The 21965-nt window shown below is 44.2% G+C and overlaps 1 long non-coding RNA gene across 1 annotated transcript in view; it reads left to right on the plus strand.

Moving 5' to 3' along the window:
- The first annotated feature begins 591 nt into the window (after nucleotides 1-591).
- The window catches only part of LOC116652875, a 29340-nt gene continuing 7966 nt past the window's right edge, over nucleotides 592-21965 (plus strand). Inside the window, exon 1 of the long non-coding RNA XR_004306053.1 lies at nucleotides 592-1426. This is a non-coding gene — a long non-coding RNA (uncharacterized LOC116652875). The remainder of the gene's footprint in view (nucleotides 1427-21965) is intronic.

The following is a 21965-nucleotide window of genomic DNA, read 5'->3' on the forward strand; positions in this document are numbered from 1 at the left end:
GAAAGTACAGAGAGAGGAGGGTGCGGACAAGTCATTGCCTCATCCTGCGGCCTGTGAAGGACTAGCTGTACACGGGCAGGAGGGAATGATCATTAACTGAACCGCAGAGCGCTTTGATTCCAGAAACAGCTTGTACCAGGAAATAATCAGAGCTTCCTTTTCCTTGATGAGAGCAGCAGGCAGCTCCCAGGGCTTTAATCCCTACGTGCCTTTTTTTTTTTTGTTTTTTTTTTTGGTTTTTTTTTGTCGTCTTACAGTTGAGGCGTGGAGTGGGGAGGAAAGGGGACAGCACTGCCCAGCCCAGGGCGGCCACCACTGGCACTGGGCAGCTTGGGAGAGCCCTGTGGAGAGCTGCCCTCATGGGGCAGAAACGTTGGTCAAGGACAGAGAGCGTCTGGAGGGCAAGGTGTGTGAGGAGCAGCTTGAGCTCTCTGGGTTTGCTCAGCGCAAAGCAGAGCAGCTGAGGGGAGGCCTGATGGCAGCTGCAGCTCTCAGGGTGTGGACGGGCAGTGCTGAGCTCTGCTCTCTGTGACAACATCAGGGCCTGATGGAACAGCATGGAACTGAGTCAAGGGAGTGGCACCTGGGGGTGAGGGAAAGGGTCTGCACCACAGGGCAGTGGGCGCAGCACTGAGCTTTGCGGAGTGCAAGGAGTGTTTGGACAGTGCTGTCAGACATATGATCTGATTTTTATGTGGTCCTGTGTGGATCAGGAGTTGGACTCTGTGACCATTATGGGTCCCTTCCAGTTCAGCGTATTCTATGATTCTCTGACTCTATGTCACAGTGGTGTTAGCAGTGAGAGAGAGGCACAGAGCTGGTGTTGGTGGGGCCCTCGTGGTTATCAGGAACAAATGGCTCTGTTGGCTCCAACAAAGCACTGCTTTGTGCAGCTGCTGCTCTGCAATATCGGGGCCTTCATGGAGCAGTGGAGATCTGTTGTAGGCATGCACACATCCCAGCACCTCTGGTTTAATGGCGGAGGGCTGAGCTTCTGCAGCTCTGACTATGGCAATGAAATGACGGGTGCCTGGAGCGAGCTGTGTGGCTGTGCTGCCATGGCACAAACTGCTCTGTTCTCTGGGACGGCCTTTTACTTTTGGCTGGAGGAGGAACCTCGGGTGGCTTCTGCTAAAACAAATGCTGCTTTGTTTTTTGTTTACTTCAACAGAGGTATTCACAGTGATGGTTTATAAGCCGGGACTGCAATGATCGCACCCCTTTGTGCCAGGCACAGTCTCAGCTGCTGACACACCCTGACGGCCGCCCCAGGCTGACTAGGAGCCGGCTCCTTCCCTGTGCAGTCCCACAACAGGGAGGATCGGACAAATTTACATCCCCCTTGGCCCTCTTCTCCCTCCCACTGTGGGCCAAACGCAGTGCAGAAGACCTGGGAAGCAGCCCAAGTTCAAGCACTGACATTCAGGTGGGTGACTGCTTATCTGCACAACACTCTGGGACAGAGAACCACCTTGGACAAGTGGCCCTTAACGTATGTGCTGGGGCGCCTGGAGGCAGATGGAATAAGCTGTGTAACCGTGCTTTATTTCCACAAGTTCCTGTGTCGGCTCAGCCCAGGCTCACGGCTCCAGGAGCTCTGTCAGCAGCTGGGCTCCAACGAAGGCCGTGTCATTGCCAGCGCAGCGGGCAGGGGGCACTCGGGCTCCGGGATCACGGCCGGCAGCAGCCGCGGTGACGGCGGCAGGGAGGGCTGGGATGGGCTGGTGGAGGCATGGGGAGGAGGGAGCTCTGAGCCCCTGCTGGGCACAGCTGGCAGTGGGGCATGTGGGATGGGCCTGTGGGGGTGCATCTCTATCTTTAATGAAGGCCCCCACCTTTCCACCACCCTTTAGAATAGCTGCAGGCTGGTGGAGTAGGTAGCTCTCTTTTGTACTTAGTGTGTCTGGGAAGCCCAGGTAAGCAGCCAGCAGTGTTTTGTTAAACACAAAGTGATTGAGAAGTGTCAAGGGATGCAGGGTACAGGATAAGTGTCCTGGGAGCAGGACAGCCCATGGCTGACAGCTCTATACAGCTTTAGTCTGCCTCAGTTAAATCGATCATTTGAGTTTCTCCAGCTGTTCATACCAGATTGCTGTAGTAGGCAACTCCAGGGTTATCTGTTCGGGTGGGTGACGAGAACCCACTTCTGCAGCAGGAAGCTCCTGCCAAGACAGCAGATTCAAATTATGACCAGCTTCTAAAGAGCATTTCTAAGCGGTTCTGCAGGACAAGTTTTGTGTTTAAAACCTTCAGGCTTGATCTGTTGCTGCTTGGGAAACCTAGCTTACTTTCTTCCTTGTTTGCTTACAAACCTGATTCAGTGCTGAGCTGAGCAGTAGCAGCAGATAGGAATATCCTTCCAAGCAGCCAGGAAGGCTTTTCTTACAGGGAGTGTAGGGGCAGTGCTGAGCTCTGCTCTCTGTGACAGCAGCAAGGCCCAAAGGAATGACATGGAGCTGTGTCAGGGAAGGAGCAACTGGGGGTGAGGGAAAGGTTCTGCACCAGAGGGTGGTGAGCATGGAACGGGCTGCCCAGGGCAGTGGGCACAGCACTGAGCTTTGCAGAGTTCAAGGGGTGTTTGGACAGTGTTCTGTCATGTGGTCTGATTTTTGTGTGGTCCTGTGTGGATCAGGAGTTGGACTCAATGATCCCTGAGGGTCCCTTCCAACTTGGGATATTCTATGACTCTATTCTGTGATTCAGACACTCTGTAACTCTAGTTCGTCCCCAGGGTCTGACATTCAGTAATGGTTTTAATGACAATACAGCATATGCAAGTGTGAGCAAGGTCACATCTTCAGAAAGAAATAATAATTATTGAGGCTGGGAAAGTACTGGGTAAGATTTAAAGGGGCTGTCATCAATGCATTGTTGGACTGAAGGATATAATGGTGCAGTGGGCAGCCTCTATGAGAGCACTGCCAGCCCCTGTCTCTGCTGTGGCATCTCCAGCTGCAGCGGTGTCTGCTCAGGGCTGAAGACTTGTCGTCTCTGCTGCTGGCGTGTGGCTGGGCAACAGCATCCCAAACTGAGCATCAGGAGCTGTTATCTGAGGTTAGCAAGGGGATCATTTAAATTCATAGTTAATGAATGAAATCACCAAAGGTTCAGCAAGTATGGGTTCTCCAGCTGTGCTGCAGTGATTCACGGCCTCATATCCTCATTCTGTGCCTGACAGAGATTTTACATCAACAGGAAGGGTTTTACTCCATCACCCTAAAGCCACTGTGGACTACCTCAGACATTTCAACGCCCTCAGAGCTGGACAGCCAAGTCAGGGAGAGGATGCTCGGCTATTTAGCAATGTGTGGATGTGGCAATAGGGTTGTATAAGGACAAGAATTTCTGTCATACTGTTATCATCAGTGTAATAGAAAGGAAGATCTAGTCAATCAAATCTAGTCGTGATTATGACCGTAATTCTTGTTCAGCCAAAACAAACACTGAGGACAAGTTATTCAAGAGCCCTTGACAATGGCAAAGAAGTGCTAGCTTTATTTTTTGGCTGCTACTCTCATTAATTAACATGACTTGTGCTTCCATTGTGATGAGAAGCACTTCAGAAAGAAGCCAAATGTAAACATAAAAATTAACAGTGAAGTGAGATGAAGCCAGAAAATGGTGGATGGGGGAAACAGCTAAGCTTTCCCACACTATCACTTCATTGTATTCCTTTTTTTTATTCAGCCCTTGCCTTCACAGATCATAAATCCCCAGAGAAGAGAAAACTTTACTGTTGAGGCTGTTAATGTCAATAAAGCTTTGTGAATGGTGCCCCCAGCAACATATCTGGAGAGCTGGGGCAAAGGAACAAAAAATGCACACCTGACGGCTCAGATTTAAAGCTCTTCAAAGGTAGCTCTTTTCTCTGAACCTTCTGAAACCACGAAACTGCACAGGAATACTATTTATGTACAGTTCAAAAGCATCCAAATCTCTCTTCAGACTCCAAAGGATGCTACTGGAATGCCACACATCACTTAAACCCATGACACAGCTGCATGGGCCCATGAGGCACCTGCCCCTTGGCATCCCTCCTAGGCAGTAGCTGGAACCTCAGCAATGGAACTCCTCCAGAAAGCTGTCTTCTTAAAAACGTTCCCTGTAGCACTGGAGTATGGCACCCTGAAGTCATGCAAACGACTCACATCATCCTTATCAAGAGAGAAGGTAAATAACGTTTAACGTGGGGCCTCCTCTCTCTCCCTTGTCCTGTCACTTTCTGCCCTTATAAAAAGTTGATTTCCCTCATGTTTATAAACTCCCTTTAAATACTGGAAGACCACAATGATGTCTCCCTGTAGTCTTCTCTTTTCCAGGCTGAACAAGCCCAGTTCCTTTGGCCTGTCTTGACAGAAGAGATGCTCCAGGTGCTCCAGACCAGTCCTCTGGTTATCTCTGTGGCCCTTCTCTGGATCCTCTCCAAAAGCTCCACATCTTTCTTGTGTTGAGGGCCCCAGACCTGGACACAGTACTCCAGCTAGGGTCTCACACAGACAGAATGGAGGGAGGCAGTCACCTCCCTCACTCTGCTGACCACCTCTTCTGATAAAACCCAGGATACTGTTGGCCTTCTGGTCTGCAGGTACACGCTGCTGACCTACATTAAGTCAATGAGGACCCATAAGCCCTTCTCAGCAGAGCTGCTCTCAAGGAGTCCTCCACATATCTATACATATCTGGAATAATCTTGACCCAGGTGACAAACCTTGCACTGTGCTTTGTTGAAGTCCAGGTAGATGACATCAGTTGTCTTCCCTTTGCTCACCAGTGCCGACACTCTGTCGTGGAAGGCTACCAGATTGGTCAGGGGCTGCAAAAGTGTTGACAGTATTTAGCTATGACTTCCTGCACTCCTTGCATTACTGCAATGTGGGCATTCAATCACTCTCTCACTTCTCTCCCTCTCATGTGGAAGCCTTTCGGTTGGAGAAGCTCTAAGCTCCTCTTACACAACAAAGGGGAACAAGGCCTCTCTGCTATCTTGAGGCCTCTTAACAGGCACTCAGGAGTTCTCTCCTTCTCTTCGAAACACCCAGATTCAGAAGTTGTTGATGGGAGAAGAGGATAAAAACCAATACCTGCAAAAGCGCACATAAAGAGCATTACTGCAAGCACCTCGAGGAGCCCTTCTGTAACTTGACCTGTGAAAGCAAAGCATCAAATGTAGCAGAGACAAAAGAAAACCTGTTCCACACAGCTTGCTCCTGGCAACAAGATGTGCCCTTAACACTGGGGTACACTGAGATAGGTGAACTACAGAGGTCAGGATGCACTTGTCTGCTGCAGACATGGCAAAGTGGCTGGAGCACACAGACCAGAGCGCTCTGCCTGGACAACAGCGGCCTTTTCCATTTCACTGCTTCTGTTTCTGTGTCAGAAGAACAGTCCTCACCAGCACAACACCTGTGCTTGCCAGAAGGAGAAATCCTGACCTCACAGAGACTGTTAATTGAATTCTGCTCAATTAATTCTATTAACACTTTGTAGACTCAGACTTAAGTCTACAGGTGACAATGTTCCACCATGATGATCCTTTCTGACCAGGAGCCATGCAAAACCTTGTAGCGCTGTGTGTGCTGCTGTTAATTGCCCTGTCAGGACACCTAGAAAAGCCTGATAAAAAGAACTGGGTTTAAGCCTCCATCTAGAGGAATTCTTTCAAAGCAGAAAACCTGATTCAGAGGACTACAGGGAGCTTTCCTAACAGAGTTATATCCAAAGAGTGATATGCAGTTTGACACACATAGAAGAGATTGGTCTGTCCTACATTGCTCTTAAAGGTGTAAATAGTGCTCTCAGTATAATGCTGTTTCTACATTATCACTGCTCCAGGAAGGCAGGGATATGTTACTTCGTTTCTGCAGGCAGTTTATCTCAAGACACATGCCCAAGATCCAGCAGAGAAACCCCGGATAAGGTGAGAATTTACTTTATGTCTCCTGAATTCCAGTTCCCACCATCATCTCTTTCCTATCTCAATTTGAAATAATGCCGAACAGAGTTGACACCCAAATGGCCACCATAACGTCACAGAGGTCAAGGGGAGACAAGGGACAGGTGGGGAAGATGTACTGTTGGCTTCACCTCCTACTGTGCCTCAGATGAGCAGAGAAGCTGCCCACAGGTGCTCTGGGAGAAGGTTCTCTTGGGTTTGTCAAGGCACATGGGCAGCATGAAGAATACAGGAAGAAACCCCTATGCAAGGGATCTCCCACTGAACCACAATTCTAGGCTCCCATTTACAAACAATATATGTGAGGCAGGACAGTCCCACCTTGCCATCCAATGCTTATTTAGGGGCAAGTGAGGGAATGAACATCAACTCTCCGAACATGGAGTGCTTTGAGGGGTGGGCATGGTCCAGGGTGCAGTAATCAATGCGTATTCAGCATGTGGAATGCTGCATTACTGATGTGCTCAGCTGAAGATTTTGTGGTGTAGAATACAGCACTTTTTTAGCTCTCTGGTACTTTTTGTTACTGGCACGGGGAAAACTTCTCTATTTAAAATAGAATTTGTGATACCAAAAGATTGCTAGGAGGTAGCAGAGGGATAACCCTGAGCAGGTGATTTCTAAATTCTTTTCTTCATATAGTCTGGCAAGCTCCCTCTCAGGGTTTGCTGTAGTTTAGATCATCTTTGGTTGCTAATATTGATCTAGGGAGAAAGAAATAAAAACTATCTGAGCTTCTCTAGAATCCACAGAGGAATACTTGAATCCCAGTGGCCCTCTCTAAAAGCTGATTGCTTTCCCCATTATGCCTTGGTTGAAAACCAAGAAACATTCCAAATTGAGTTGGGAAAATACGTGCAACATTTTCAAGCAGGGCAATCAACCTGTTATGAAGGAGGTAACTAACATTTGAATCATGAATGCTGGTAGGCTGATGTTAGACTGATAAGGAGATGCTGATGCTGTCAGGCTTGGAACAGATACAAACACAGTGATGCTGGGGTGCTTGATTTGTCCATCTTGGGTGTTCTCTTGCTGGCCAGGGAATGCACCCCAGGCCTCCTGGCTGTGGAAATGTGTGGTATCATCAGAACAACAGGTTTGGCTCATTGTCCTGCTCCAAGCTGAAAGGGATAAAGGGCAGGTACCACGAACAGCTGGGATTACATCATTTACATCTGTTACCTCTTTTCCCATGTCCTGATCCTCCCTTTCTCCACCTCAGTCTCCTCCCTAATAAACAAGTTGTCCCATATTTCTTTATCCCCCTCAATCCAAGTTTGGTTGCACCCGTACCCAAATTCTGTGTTTAATAATGAGTAATCTTGACTTGATGTGACGTGGCTGATACAGTTACACAGGCGCTATGGGCCTTACATGATTCCACTCCCAAGAAGGTCCCTAACAACCCCTTCCAAATGTCTTTGAAGTCTGGTTATCCCTCACTTAACTCAGTTCATAGCCATCTGTGGAATCCAGTCATTCCTCATGGCACTATACATAACTTTTGTTGTCGTCTCATGCTGGTACCTGTCATTGTTTGGCAATTGCTTGTGTCACATCCAGTGGTTTCTTGTGTCCTGTTCAGTCAGCTCAGAGGCAGATTGGGATGTAGTGATCTGTCTGCATCCTTAACGAAGCACCGCATGATTTTCAGGCAGCCCACGATGTGCTGAAGGAACTATGGAATGATCCAAAAAATGTCTGAACCTTTCAGAGGCTCTGACATGAACTCAGGCACACTGAGAACCATAGCCAGGTTGCATTTCTCAGCAGGCAGATAGTTCTCTGCATTTGTTTATTGGTACATCTGTCACAAAAGCTATAGTTCATGCTACAGATGTGCACAACCAACATGAACACCATAACGAACCAAGCATTACACGTGAGGAGATCATTTTGAACAACAGCAGTGCAAATGCTCTGTCCCATAGCTGCCATGGTCTGATCAAACACCTCGACATGAATCACAGTCTCAGGCCAAGGGCAAAGTCAGGGTTCAGTAACATTCATACTTTTACTTCCTTTGGCTTTCTACAAAAGCAGCAGAGAAATTCTCATTTGTGACAATGTAAATTTTTGCTAGTGCAGATGGTCTCCATTCTTCACAGGGGACTGGGCTGTACCAGCAATATCCTCTCTCTTACCAAACCTTGGCACTTGGCCTCTGACCCAAATGTAGGAGTATCCCTTTGCTAAGGAAAATGTCCAGGAGTCAGGGTGTGCAGGTGGGTAAGGTGTAGGAAGAAGCCTAATTGGCCAGCACAGGAAAGTGTCTCCCCTACAAATAAATCTGCAAAATGTTCACAGTGAGCAGGAGGAAAGTGTTTCATCTGCATCAGATGCACCACATGAAGGGATTCCTCCCATCTCATAGTTGACTGTTACAAATAACATGAACCTATCGGAGCTCACCAATGGAAATCAAACATCTACGACTCTTCCTGAAGCTCAGAAAAAGGGAGAAAAAAAAAGATACATTTTCTTCACTTCCTTAGTAAAAGCAGGGGAATGCAAAAGTAGTCCTGACGGTGTTGCAGGGTTTGACTTGCTGCGCCAGTTGAGTAGAAATACAGTGCTGCAGTTGCTGGCTCATTAAACTGATGCTGAAACCTGACTTGTTTGTCTGGCCTCTTGTCCTGACCTGGACACCTATCTTGTTATGGGATCACCCAATTGAAGCTCTTATTAGCATTTCTTTTCACACTAAAGGGAAAAAATAATAAGAAAAAATGGAGTAGGTAGCTGGCATTGTTCTGAAGCTGAAAACATCGCCATCATCCCCTGGTAGGGAACAAACGTGTAGGAATAATGGAATGTGTAGGTGCATTCAGCTATCTGAGGCCAAGGCCAGAGGCAAATCAGATCAAATCAGCATAGCGAGAAATGTGACGAAGTGTAATTAACACCGAATGATGACGTAATGTCACCACTGATTGAATAGAACTTCATGTAAAATAAAATAGAGAGGGATTCTACACCAGTACGTACTCCAGAGTGGTCTCTCTGTGCCCTTTCCCTCTGAGCCTGCTCAGCAGCCAGATCCCAGCCACTGCTGCAGGGCACCAACAGATGCTTTGGCTCTCTGACTGCTGCCCAAGGCTGGCTTGTATTGCCATTTGTGTTTCCCAGATTCTGGAGAGTGAGAAGGATAAACTAAATCCACTGTGCTTGTTTTCATTCTAAGGATTGCCTGGACCACTTGAAGTCCTTGTGAATGTTGAATTGCTGTACCCTGGGCACACACTGTATCTGATCCTTGTGTTCTAACAATGCTCTTTCCTCTTCCTCTCCTTCATCAGTCTCTACTATTTTCATATCTTCATCTCCTTGAAAAGACTTGACACAGCCAATATTTTGTATTGGTGTGGGGTTTTTTTCCAGGTCTTTGGCTCATTTTTTTTTTTAGCCATTTTCCTGTTCTCTGCCTTAGTGTGGAGAGTCTCTGAGGTTTCACTTTGGTTTCCAGATTTAGACAATGTTTGTTTGGTCAGGCACTGGAATGGACTGCCCAGGGAGGTGGTGGAGTCGCCGTCCCTGAGGTTTTCATGAAACATTTAGCTGCTGTACTGAGGGATATGGTTTAGTGGGAAATACTGGTGGTAGGTGGATGGTTGGACTAGATGATCTTGGAGGTATTTTCCAACCTTGGTGATTCTATGATTCTATGATTCATTCCTTCCCTTTTTATTATACATATCCAGGACTCTTACAGCTCCAACAAAATGAACTTTTTCCTCTCTGCTCAACGTTGTCTCTCTTCTCCAAACTCATACAGTATCTTTACACATGCAATCAGATATGCATGCTCATCTCCATTTGAAATATCACATCAGGCAGTGAGCATTGCTTCCTCTAAAAGGTGAGAGATACCAAAAACTGATCTTATTGGCAACTGTGCAGCATTCCTCTGAACAGAAGCGTTCAAAGCTGTGCTTTCATCCACATCCACTCAGGTAGCCTCTTGCAAGTTCAGATTCCACTGGCATTTGGTAAGTGATGTGTTTATGGTTTTGCTTTTGAATTGTATAGGCCTTTTTACATATATATATATATATATATATATATATATATATATATATATATGTATGTATATATATGTGTGTGTGTGTGTGTGTGTATGTATATATATGAGATGCAGCCCACTGTAAAATGGGGAAGTAGAGAAAGGTGGTGACTATGCATATCCTCTCAAACCCTTGGACATCCCAGTTTACGAGCAGAAGTGGCCAGAGGCACAAGTCACTTCCCACTTATATTTTCTACAGTACACTTTTCTTCACAAGGAGGTGATCCCTGCCCCTCTACTCTGCGCTGAGGCCTTACCTGGAATACTGTGTCCAGATGTGGAGTCCTCAGTACTGGAGAAGCATAAACCTGATGGAGTGTGTCCAGAGGAGGGCACCAAAATGATCTATGTGCTGTGACACCTCTTCTACAAGGACAGGCTGAGAGCTGGGGCTGCTCCAGGTAGACTTGATAGTGACCTTTCAGTACAAGAAAGAAGGGAATAAAGTCTTTAGCAGGGTTTTTAGCTTCTGAGATAGGACAGGCAGAAATTATTTCAAACTAAGAGGTTTAGATTGGATGTAAGAAAAAAGGTTTTTTTGCGATAGCTTTAGTGAAGCACTGGAACAGGTTGCCCCAAGATGTGGTGGAGGAGTGGCCCTTAGAGATGTTCAAGGTCAGACTGGATGGGGATCTGTGCAACCTGAAATAGCTGTAGATGTCCCTGTAGCTATAGATGTCCCTGTTTGTTGCAAGGGAGATAGACTAGAGGCCCTTTAAAGGTCCCTTCCATCTCAACTCCTAGACTTCCACATTCAACTTCCTTCTGCTTAGAAGATTCTGTTGTTCTATCAGGTGTCTCTGAATAGTCCAAGTCACATCTATCAAGCACATTCTAAGTTTTTGTCTTTGAACAGTAACCCCCAGCAGACATGCTTTTTAGTAAGGGATTAACCAACCTCTGCTCTTAGCTTGAAAAAAGCATTTTCCAGTTCTGACACTGCATTGTCCAGATGAAAAATCTGATGCACGCCTCTGTAATTGAAAGGAAAAAAAGAAAAAGCAATTGGAAGCAACTAATATAGTCGTTGTTTAAACAGTCCTCCAGAAAGCAGCTTGTAAGTAGACCTGACTGAGAATTCCACTAAACTGCAGTTGGAAATTCTAGCTGCAGGCCACGTCTATTTTCCTGAATAAGTTTTCTAAATCTTTTACTTTGTAACAGCTGTTGACTACATAAACGCTAATTGCACCGCTAAACAACAGCCGTCTCTTTTGAACTGTTTGGTACATAATGAAAATAGACTGCAGAGATAGGAAAACAGTCTTCAAATCTTCTATTCTGCTCACAACTCAATTCAAAAGGTTTATCCTTTAGTGACATTAATGTATACTTTTGATAATAGGTGAAAATTACTTCACAATTACTTCGAAAGCAGTAATTATGTCGTAGAGACTATACCTAACTTCTACTTAGACTTGTTTTCTTTTGTCTGGACCCATTCTCACTGAGGAAATGATATTGTCAGACTACTGGCAGATCTCTGAAACAAAGTGAGAAGGCTCATTTCTATTGCTATCAGCCTCCATTTCTCTTTCTTTTTGCTGGAGTATTTCTCCATCAGCATGTTTGAGAAAGTCCTTGAAAGTAAAAAGGCAGAATTTAATGAATGACAGTATTTCCAGGACAGCAATCGGTTTCAACAGCATGAAATTCCTTTGCTTTTCCAGTCAGAAAAATAAGTGTATTTCATGGATCTTTTCAAATGTAACAGCAGGTCTCTAAAATCATCTAGTTGACTAATAGTTCCATTAGACTAGTTTTTCTAGCCAAACAGTGTTTGTTCTAACCAAAATAATAATTTTCCCAATAAACTTTGCCTCATTTACAGCTAACACATTTTGCATTTGGCCAACCAGCCATTAGTGGTTTCTAGCAATGCTGATAAGGTCTTTTAGCTATTACTCATCCATGTGCTTGACACGAATGCACTGACTATGATTAAATGAACTGTATTTGGTTTCTTTCTTTTTTTTTTTCCATCCAAAAGTCATTCCTTTTAAATGACCCCTTCTTTTCCTAAGTGAACCTAACAAGGTAAAATAACTTCTTATCACTTTATTTTTACTTCTGCTTTTGGTGGCACTGACAAATGTTATTACAACCCTCAAACACTCTGAGTTTTGTTTCTAAACACCTATGTTCTATTTTCTGATAATCTCTTCTTTGCTTAAACTATTAAGAAATTGTGCTTATTTCTACGTTACTTATATCTTAAAACATTTGTGTTTCTTTCTTACCATGTTAACTTATAAGCAGTCTACCTCCTCTTTATTATCTGGTACTATTTATAATGTCTCCTAGAATCACGGAATCACCACAGTTGGAAAAGACCTCCAAGATCATCTAGTCTTGCCTAGTAAGTGAATCTTTCTTGCTCAGGCACCTTTTACTGTAAGCAAATTCATGTTTTTGTCTATGAAGATTGATGCAGCATGATGTCTCGGTTAGTTTATCACACATAGGTGTATCCCTGTGGCAAAACAGTTGTTACAGTGACTAGAGTTGGAGGATTAAAAAACGCAATCTCAGGTCAGGTTTGACCTCACGTCAATGAGGCATGTGGACAGAGTTGCATTACATGTGTATATGACGTTAGAGGAGTCAGAGCTGTGGTTCTGGGAGCATTCTAGGCTCTTCTCATTGGATTTTCTGTCTGGGTGTGGTGCTACGTATTCTTATCCAACACGTTGTGTTAGAGGGCTATCTAATAGGATTTTAAGGTTGTTTTTCCCATCTAAGCTAGCAGTTGGATCTGGAATACCTTATGTGATATTAGTTGCTTGCTTTGGTTGATTCCATGATCTAAGTCTTCAAACAAGAGGATCTATAATATTTTTATTAGATTTTTGTAAAACAAATCGATAATCCAGTCCTTGGTAGAAAATAGGTTTGGACTGACCAACTTCATCAAAGGAGCAACTTAAATGACTTTGCCAGGTCAGACAATTACACCCACTGTGTTTGCTTTTGTGAAGTCACTTTCAGTCATGCCCACTGATCACGCAAGGAACCGCTAGGGCAGAAGGGCTGCCATGTTTGTGGACCCAGACTAAGTTCGTGTTGTTGCAGCAGAGCCCCGTAGTCAGCCCCTGCATGAGGCAACTGTGTGGTGATGATGTAAAACCATGAGTGTAGCTCAGCTTGGTTGGAAGAGTAGATTTAACCTGTATTTCACTACTTCTATCAAAGCAACAGGTGAGTTGAAAACTATGATGGTATGAGAAGGTGTGTAGTGTGAGAATGGAGGAAAAAAAGTGAATATAAGATGTCATGTAGGGTAGCAAATAGAATTATACTACAAAATATCCTCTTTGTTCCTATCCTTTGGATAGAAGTAGAGACTGGTTAGTGAATGGCTTGCTGGGCTGTTGTGCTTTCAGTCACCTTCGGAGTCATAGAATGTTGTTTTAGCTCCTCCTGCTGAAATTTTTATAAATAGGCATCTTCCTGTTTTTCCCTTTCAATTAAATACTTTTGAATATTCAGAAATGAACCTGCACACACATAAGAGAAGCAAACAAGCATGAGTTACCTGAAGATGAGCCAACATATGTCTTGTTAAGGTAACATTCATGTGCTTTAAATCGTCACCGCTGCGTTAAATATAACACTATCTTCTTGATGTGGAGATTTGTTTTGAAACATTTCCATTTATTCATTAGAGTAAATAAGCAGGTAAAATATTAATCAATACTTTGATAGATTTATGGATGAAATTCTTCTAAAGCAGTCTGCTTCATTGCCTTATACAGAATTTGTCCCCGGCCTTCAGCCTCCTCACTCTTTTCTTTTAGAGCTCCTTTTCTCTCAAAAACGGTTATGTATGAAATAATAGATGTGAGAGCTTCCATCCTCCTGGCTGTATGTTAACAAGCTTTTCCACTTCGTTTGAGTCTTTTAAAGCATGTTCTTTCAGACTTGTATAGTGACCACAGCGTGTGGTTGTTTCTACACTCTCCTCATGTTCCCATCACATTTCTAGAGATACGGTGGATCTTTTCCATCATCTGGTGCATTCAGAACATTCTGGAAAATATTTTGCTTCTCTGAAACCCTTCTACCCCACTGTGATGTGTTCCAGAGGTATTAACTGTTGTAATGACAAACAACTTGGTCACTTCTGTAGAACGGTTTTCAGTATTGTCCAACATAAATGGAGAAAAATAAATAGTTCGCAGCTCCGTAGCACCTTCATTTACAGCCTAAACCACAGCAAAATAATCTGGAGGGTTTCAACTAATGAAGAGTTGAAAGCTTTTCAACGAGATACCATCGTTAGTTACTGCCTTATTGCAGAGTCTAGGGTCAGATCTGTGCCATCTTCGCTCCAGGTGTAGACTAGCAATAACAGCAATTGTCACTTGGTGGAGCCAGATCACTCCGCAAATGGAAAGTGCCTTAAAAGTGTCTTGCGAAAAGGTCTCGATTTGTGAAGAATTGTGTTGAGAAAGAAAGCTGGGCATTGGGGGACTTAAATCCTTTGCGAAACAACAATATTTCACTCTTTTCCCTGTAGTTAGTCTGGCGTAGGAGAAGTAAAGCTCTTATCAGCTGAGGGAATGCTGTTTGGTTGGAAAAGAGTAGCAGTGCAGTATTGATGCGTTTGGTAATCTATGTGCAACTGTGTGAGGTGCAACCAAAGCTGTCACTTTTCGGTTGTGTATTCTTTAAAGGAGCTCAGATGACTGATGCTAAACTGTGCCAGTTTACATCAATCACAAGTCTTTAGAGACTTTTGACTCTTCTTCTCACCTCTCTCTTACATTTTCTTTATGAAAGAGAAATAACCTAATTTATTTACAGTGTTAAACAGTGTATCCTAAGAGGAAAAAAAATGAGAGGGTCCCAAACTATAAACACCTTCTTTATACTCTTCTGATATGAACAACTCATTCCTCACAGTATGTTTCTCTCCTTTCCTGACTGTCTGTTTGGGGTATTTTAATTAGAGAGGTGTTATTATTAGAAGCTCCTCTGGCTGCTGATTCTGTGCTATATTTACTGTAACTGCTGTAACAGAGCTCAGGCAATTTACATCTCTGTCTTCAGTGAGCAGGAGGATATAGATTCTCTCTGGCATTTTTGTATCTTCTCATTACACAGATTTTCTTTGTACTGAATTGCTCCAAACCAGACAGATAATGCTAGAAGGAGGGTCTGCTTTTGAGGACATGTGCTGACTGGAGCTTAAATGAAGTCTTACCTGCTCTTTCCATATATTTTTTAGATCCACCAGATCCCACGTGTTGGGAAAAGACTGTTAGTTTGCTCCAGCTAAGTGCTTTTTTCAAAATATACTGAAAACCATGAGAAGAGAGCCCTTTTTTGGTCAGTGACTCTACAAGCCAGAAGAGGCAAGTTGGCTTAGTCTGATGCCAGCAACAAAATGCCCAGCATCCTGGTCCCATGTGTTGTATGGCTGGACTCAGCTCTCATACCCACCTGGATGTGCATTTCCTTCCATAACTTGCTGGATCAGATGGAAGCTGAGGTTTTCACATTCTCAGGATACTGGCAAGCCTGGCACTGAGTCTGGTTCTAACAGGTTCTGTCCTATTATACAGAAGGGTGAGAAAGAATAGGAGGAAATTCTTGTGTTACAGCTTTGCAGATTTAAAGTATGAAAGTCCATTAAGGATATTATTAAATTCTACCTAAGATTTCTCAGATGAGAGTTAATTTTTTCAATTATTTCTACATAAATCCCACTCTTCCTAGGTGGATGAGAACAGAATAATAAACTGTATGTGATGAACAATGTAGTGTATTACTACAGGCAGTAGCAGGACTTTTAATGTGGAGTTAATAGCTTTAGCATTATGCCTGTCAAGAAAAGCACATACATATCACAGAAGTTACATCTACATGTATGGAATACATCACATACTTTAGAAAAGCAGAATAAGAGAGAATAAATTGAACTAAGGGAAATAAAGATGTGGTCTTCCCATGTCTAGAAGGGCAGCATGGGCTCTCTAAATGCTGTGAGATAGAGTAGGGGCAGGAAGAAAATTGAACATTGGCGTCCACGATGGCAAAGACAAGCTGGGACTTAGTATTCTCAGCTAGAATGTTTGTAGTTTGCTCCCTCTTGATGTGTGGCTTGGGCTGAGGAAGGGGCTGGGATCTGGGCCTTGGGTGAGAAGGGCAGCCCCTCAAATAGCTGTGAGAGCAGGAAGGATCAGAGAGCTGGAGCTGGAGATGTTTCTTATTTGACCTTGGCCTGTTTGGGCTCCTGCATTTCTGAGGAAGGTGGTTGTGTCTTGATGTCATTCTGAGTTGTAAATTTGGTAAAGGAAGAGATGATGAGCTATGTTTATGCATGATCTCATGCAGGGAGCACAGCAGGGTGTATTACAGGAGCTCCAGGCTGTCTCTGTCTCAGTTTCCTGGGTGCAGTAATAGATGAGGACAGTGCTGCCAGGCCATGCAGGATATTGAGCTCTGAGCTCAGGTGGGCTCTTCCAAAGGACAGTAGAGCTCAAACTTGGCTGTGTGCTTCAGCTTTCCTACTGACTTTGGGGATCTTCAAGCATCCAGGCATCTGCTTAGCTTTAGGGATATAGTCTGGAGAAGAGGAGGCTTAGAAAAGACCTTGTGGCTCTCACGGCTACATGAAAGGATGTTGCGGTAAAGTGGGGATTGGCCTCTTCTCCTGCATAACTAGCAATAGGACTAGAGGGAATGGCCTCAAATTGTGCCAGGGGAGGTTCAGGTTGGACATTAGGAAATACTTCTTATCTGAGAGAGTGGTCAGGCACTGGAATGAGCTGCCCAGGGAGGTGGTGGAGTCACTGTCCCTGGAGGTGTTCAGGGAACATGTAGATGTTGTACTGAGGGACATGGTTTAGTGGGAAACATTGGTGGTGGGTGGACAATTGGACTGGATGATCTTGGAGGTATTGTCCAACTTTAGTGATTCTATTCTATGATTCTACTCAATTCTATTCTATGTCCTGAGAGGACACAGCAATGACTGGAGCTGTGGCAGGCATCTGAGGTCTGCTCCTATTTCTGGAGAGCCTGTCTGGCACTTGAAGACAGTAACTGGACACTTTTTTTTGGCTTTTATGGCTCACTTTGCTGTTTTTCAAGCTTCCGAGGCAGTATGAAACTCGGTATTTAATTGAGTTCCTCAGTTTGGAGCTCTCATCATATATCACACTTTTTGCACAGTCACAGGATTTCAGATTTTCCCCATTGAAGGGCAAAGCACACATTTAGCTGGATTGCTTCACTCTTTGTTTGAAAAAATTGATCTCATGTCTTCTTCTTCTCTGAACTTTTATTCCTTTTATAACCCTCAAGTCAACATTTAGCATTTTCCAATCAGTGAATCCTTTTTAAACTGAGCATTCTGGATTCCTGTGGTGGAAGAGTTTCCTGTTTTTCACTTCATGGGGTTTTCAGCTCTCCGGTCCTTTTTTGCTGTTGGTTTGGGCAAAACTCGTCTGTGAAAATGACAGCATTCCTTGCAAAACTTGTGAAAAACCGAAGACTTTGCAGAGGAAGGCAGAAGGGTAAGTTTGAGTGGTTAATTTCTAAATCCCAGTCAACATACATTTTGGCATATATCCTTGTCCTGGGATCTGCTGTAGTTTCGATTAGCTGGATTTTTCCTCTTTCTGTGACTTTTGTAGTCTTGGCAAAAGGCTTTGGGCAAGGAGGTGGCTGAAGAAAAATCTTTCACTTCCCCTCTCTCCTACAGTTTCTCTCAGAAATGTCAGCGTGCTCTACCAGCGTGTGGAGAGAGTGCTGTGTCCCTTCTTTCCCGCACAGGAGAACAGTTATTAAAACAGCTCCAAGGCTTGGATCTTACTGTCAGTGGTCAGTGATTTTATGCACAACTTATGTCTGATGCCCTGCTTCTAGGGCAGGAAAAAAAATGGAAGAATTCAGTACAAACCACTCAGGATTTGTTCTGGGGATGCCACGGAAGCTCAGAAGGAAGGCAACAAGCAGATTTCTCAATACAATAATATTACATCAACTGCTAAAATTAAGATCAAGCAAATTAAAGCTCTGAATATGCTCTTGTGTTCAGTGCTCAACTACTTTAAATTTGGTCCAAGAATAATGCAGTCCTGAGCCATCCCACAGCTCGCAACAACAGAGGAGAGGTTTTCCTAATTGGTCGTGAGCTTTTGCAACAGCAAAAATCTCACCCCACTCGTTCTCACCGAGAATGTAACTTTGTGTGGTGTAATACTTGTAGAGGGCAGATGCATTGTAGAGAGCTCCAGCATACTCTCAGAAGAGCCCTCACTCCAGGGAGGTGGTGCAGTCACTGCCCTGGAGGTGTTCAAGAACCACATAGATATGGCACTGAGGGACGTGGTTAGTGGGCATGGTGGGGATGGGCTGACAGTTGGACTAGATGATCTTAGAGGCCTTTTCCAACCTTAATGGTTCCATGATTCTAAGAGTCTATAAGACCTCAGCCCCTGACCTCTGGTAAGGGCAGGAGTTACTGCTGCCTACAAAAAGAAGGAAAATGCCTGGGGTTTCTGCTGTGCGTACGTGAAGGTTGCAGGAGCGATGGCCAACTGGTAGTGCAGGGAAGTGTTCCCTTCAATAATTGAACAACCTGTCTGCTTGAAAACTGCCTTGACAGGGAGGAGAGATCTTTGTCTGCAGTAGACGCACCACAAACCAACAGCAGCTGAGAGGGATTCACCAGTGGAAGTCGAACATCTCCTGAGTCTTTTCTGAAGCCCAGAGAAAGGAAGATTTTTTTGCTTCCTTTCATGTCAATGACAAAAATACCCCTAGGGAGGGGTAAACATGCAGAAAATAACTGAAAAACCTGGCTTATTTGTTCAGCTGGTTGCTCTGTCCCAGGCAACTCCTGATTAAAATCCCCTGTACAGCATTCTTTCTTATCATAAATAAATAAATCTGTTTGTTAGCTTTGTCTTGGAGTTGAAACATTGTCATCATTCTCAGCTCAGGAAAAAATATGTGGGAAAAACAAAGTGTGGAGGTGCACTCAACTGCCCAAAGCCTGGAGGCGCATCAGATCAGCAAGGCTAGAAACATGTCAAGGTGTGGTTAATGCTGAGTGATGCCTTAAGTTCATTTTTGTGCACTTTATGATTTAAAGTGAAATTGAGAGAGGTCCCACCCCAGTACCTGGGTGGTCTGGAGAAATCCTGGGCACCTGAAATGAGTATCCAGCCCCAGAATAATATTCATTCAAAGGGCAATCAGAAGAGTTTTAGTCTGTTTTATCAGGGTTGGCTGTTAGGGTGATGGATCAGGTCGGTTTGGGTTTTTAGCCCAGTGCTCCATCCGAAGTTACCACACAATCACAGTGTCTGCAGTGAGCTCAGAGCCCTCAGTCTATTTTGGAATGGCTTCTTCCTTTGAACTGACACTCCCCACAGGGGGCTGGCAGCACCACTCACACCTTGCGAGCACTGCTGACAGGAGCACAGACAAGTGGATGATGCGAAGATTTGTAACAACCATTGACTCATTTTTATCCTACTCTCCTGAGAAACAGTACTTGTTACCTGAGCTTTGCACAAAGGGTTCAGAGGCAGCAGCTCTGTTCCTGCTGTCACCATCCATTTTCTCCAGACTCATGTTGGTGATGGTGTTTCCAGCCCTGTACCTGTAAGCCTGGTGAGGAGAAGTCTGCTCTGGTGCCCCTCTTCCCATATCTGGTGTCAGCATGACTTTCAGGGATGGTTCATGCCTCCGGGCTATGTTTATTCTGCACACACACACAGATGTTGGCAATTTCTCTGGCTCAGATGCCTATCCAGAAGGTGCTGATGTACTTTCTGCCATCCCCGGACACTCTCATGGAGCTCCTGGGCATCATGACAGCTTCACAGGCATCCAGCACTCCTCCATGTCTGCTACATGCCTCACATCCCCAGTATCTCAAGGCACACATGGAGCACAGGGCCCTGTCTCCACCCATTGGCACAGTGCAGGCCAACAGCAGGCCCCTGGCTGCTGATGTATCGGTCCTCCCTTGCTACAGGCAGTCTCACATTGACTTTGGTGGAACAGCTACTGTAGAGAGTGTTTTTTACAGCTAGCTGAGAAGGGTCGTAAACATGGTGCAGTTAATCAAGCAGCCATGCCACCTGCAAGGACAGTGAGATCAACAGGATGCCCTGGGATGGTGAGAAACTAACCATGGTTTTGTGAACTCGGTTCTCGTTTATTCCTTGGCTGCGTGTACCTTTATAATACGGATAATTAGCTCATACATATTGCAAAAGTGGAGCTCATCATTGGTTCCCAATTACATACCATCCCCGAGTATCTTTGCAGCTTGTTGTTATCATCCTGAAAGTTACTCCCTTGCCGAGTTCACAAAACCATGGTTAGTTTCTCACCATCCCAGGCATCCTTTTGACTTCACTGTCCTTGCAGGTGGCATGGCTGCTTGATTAACTGCACCGTGTTTACGACCCTTCTCAGCTAGCTGTAAAAAACACTCTCTACATTTCCCCCGTTTTCTTTTAGGCTGAAAAAGGGTTTGATTTAACGACCGATTAATCATATTTAACAAGCAGTTCAGTTCATTTGTTCAATCAGTTCTCATGTAGTTTTATCCTGCTTCGTAGCTGCTGTTCTGTGAACTTCTCATCTGGATCCATGACGGACGCTCCGTAGAATTCTTCTTACAATACTGCCTATAGAATAGCAACACTACTTAAATTAATAACATAACTATTATAACTCAATCAAGGCCTCGATTGACAATACTCTAAAAATGAAAAAGAGACAAGTCAAATACAACATAACAACATTACTATTAAACCCACTAAAAAGAACAAACATGTTTGTACTGCAACCTAAGTTTCTGCAACCTGAAAATAAATCCGTGAGGGTCCCATTGTGTTAATCTGTAACTGATCAGGAAAAGTCTTCATTTTCATAATACTCTAATTATACTGATTTTAATGACCACTAAATTTGTGCAATAAATGCTTTTAGGATGCTCATAACCATGCTCTACCAACTGAGTTATCCGGGCTAATAATTGATTAATGATCGCACAATTTAATGGAATAGCATGTCAAATAGAACCAATTTTAGAGGACAAATGTACTAGAGTATCACTAGGGGCATTAATACTTATTGACCCTTGAGAAACAGCAAGCCATGTTGGTGGTGGATGTGACAGGTAGTGCCAGCAGGGCGTCCCCTGCTTCAAGGTGCACATTTCCTCTCTCACCCATCACAGATTCTCTCCTGCATTCAGGGTCTGAAGGATTTCTTCCAGTTGTACACCACATCCGCATGGCCAGTGCGTGATATAGAGCCCAAGTGGAACACCTGCTTGGAAAACAAAATAACTATCAAATTTAGTTCTATTAGCGTGCACTTTTGTCTAAAATGATGCATGGTTATATTTTCAGATCCCAATTAATTGGATGTAAAAGAGGTATCCGTTCTATGATACAGGGTCATCTCTTTGCCTGGGATTCCTTTCCAGGTTTTGTCTTAGCAAATTAAGAAAAGCTAACTAATAAGCTAATAACATCATAACCAAACAGTACTAAAACATTAAAAGAGCTATTCCTGTAGATTCTAGCATTGATTAGATCAAATCCTGTTTAATACACATCTGATCTATTACTAAAATAGAAGAAGCACACAACATCCTAGCTAATGCTTTAAACTCTAAATCTTGAGACTGCATTGGTAAACAGAAAATCACAGAATCACAGAATTATCAAGGTTGGAAAAGACCTAGAAGATCATCTAGTCCAACCATTACCAATACTTCCTGGCTAAATCATATTCCTCAGTGCCACATCCAAGCGTTTCTTGAACACTCCCATGGTCGGTGACTCCACTGCCTCCCTGGACAGTGCATTTCAATGCCTGACTACTCTTTCCGAAAGTAATACTTCCTAATGTCCAGTCCTGAATCTCCCCTGATGCAGCTTAAAACCATCCCTCCTAAGA

This window comes from Coturnix japonica, chromosome 2 (assembly GCF_001577835.2).
Source record: "Coturnix japonica isolate 7356 chromosome 2, Coturnix japonica 2.1, whole genome shotgun sequence".
Classification (NCBI taxonomy): Eukaryota; Metazoa; Chordata; class Aves; order Galliformes; family Phasianidae; genus Coturnix; species Coturnix japonica.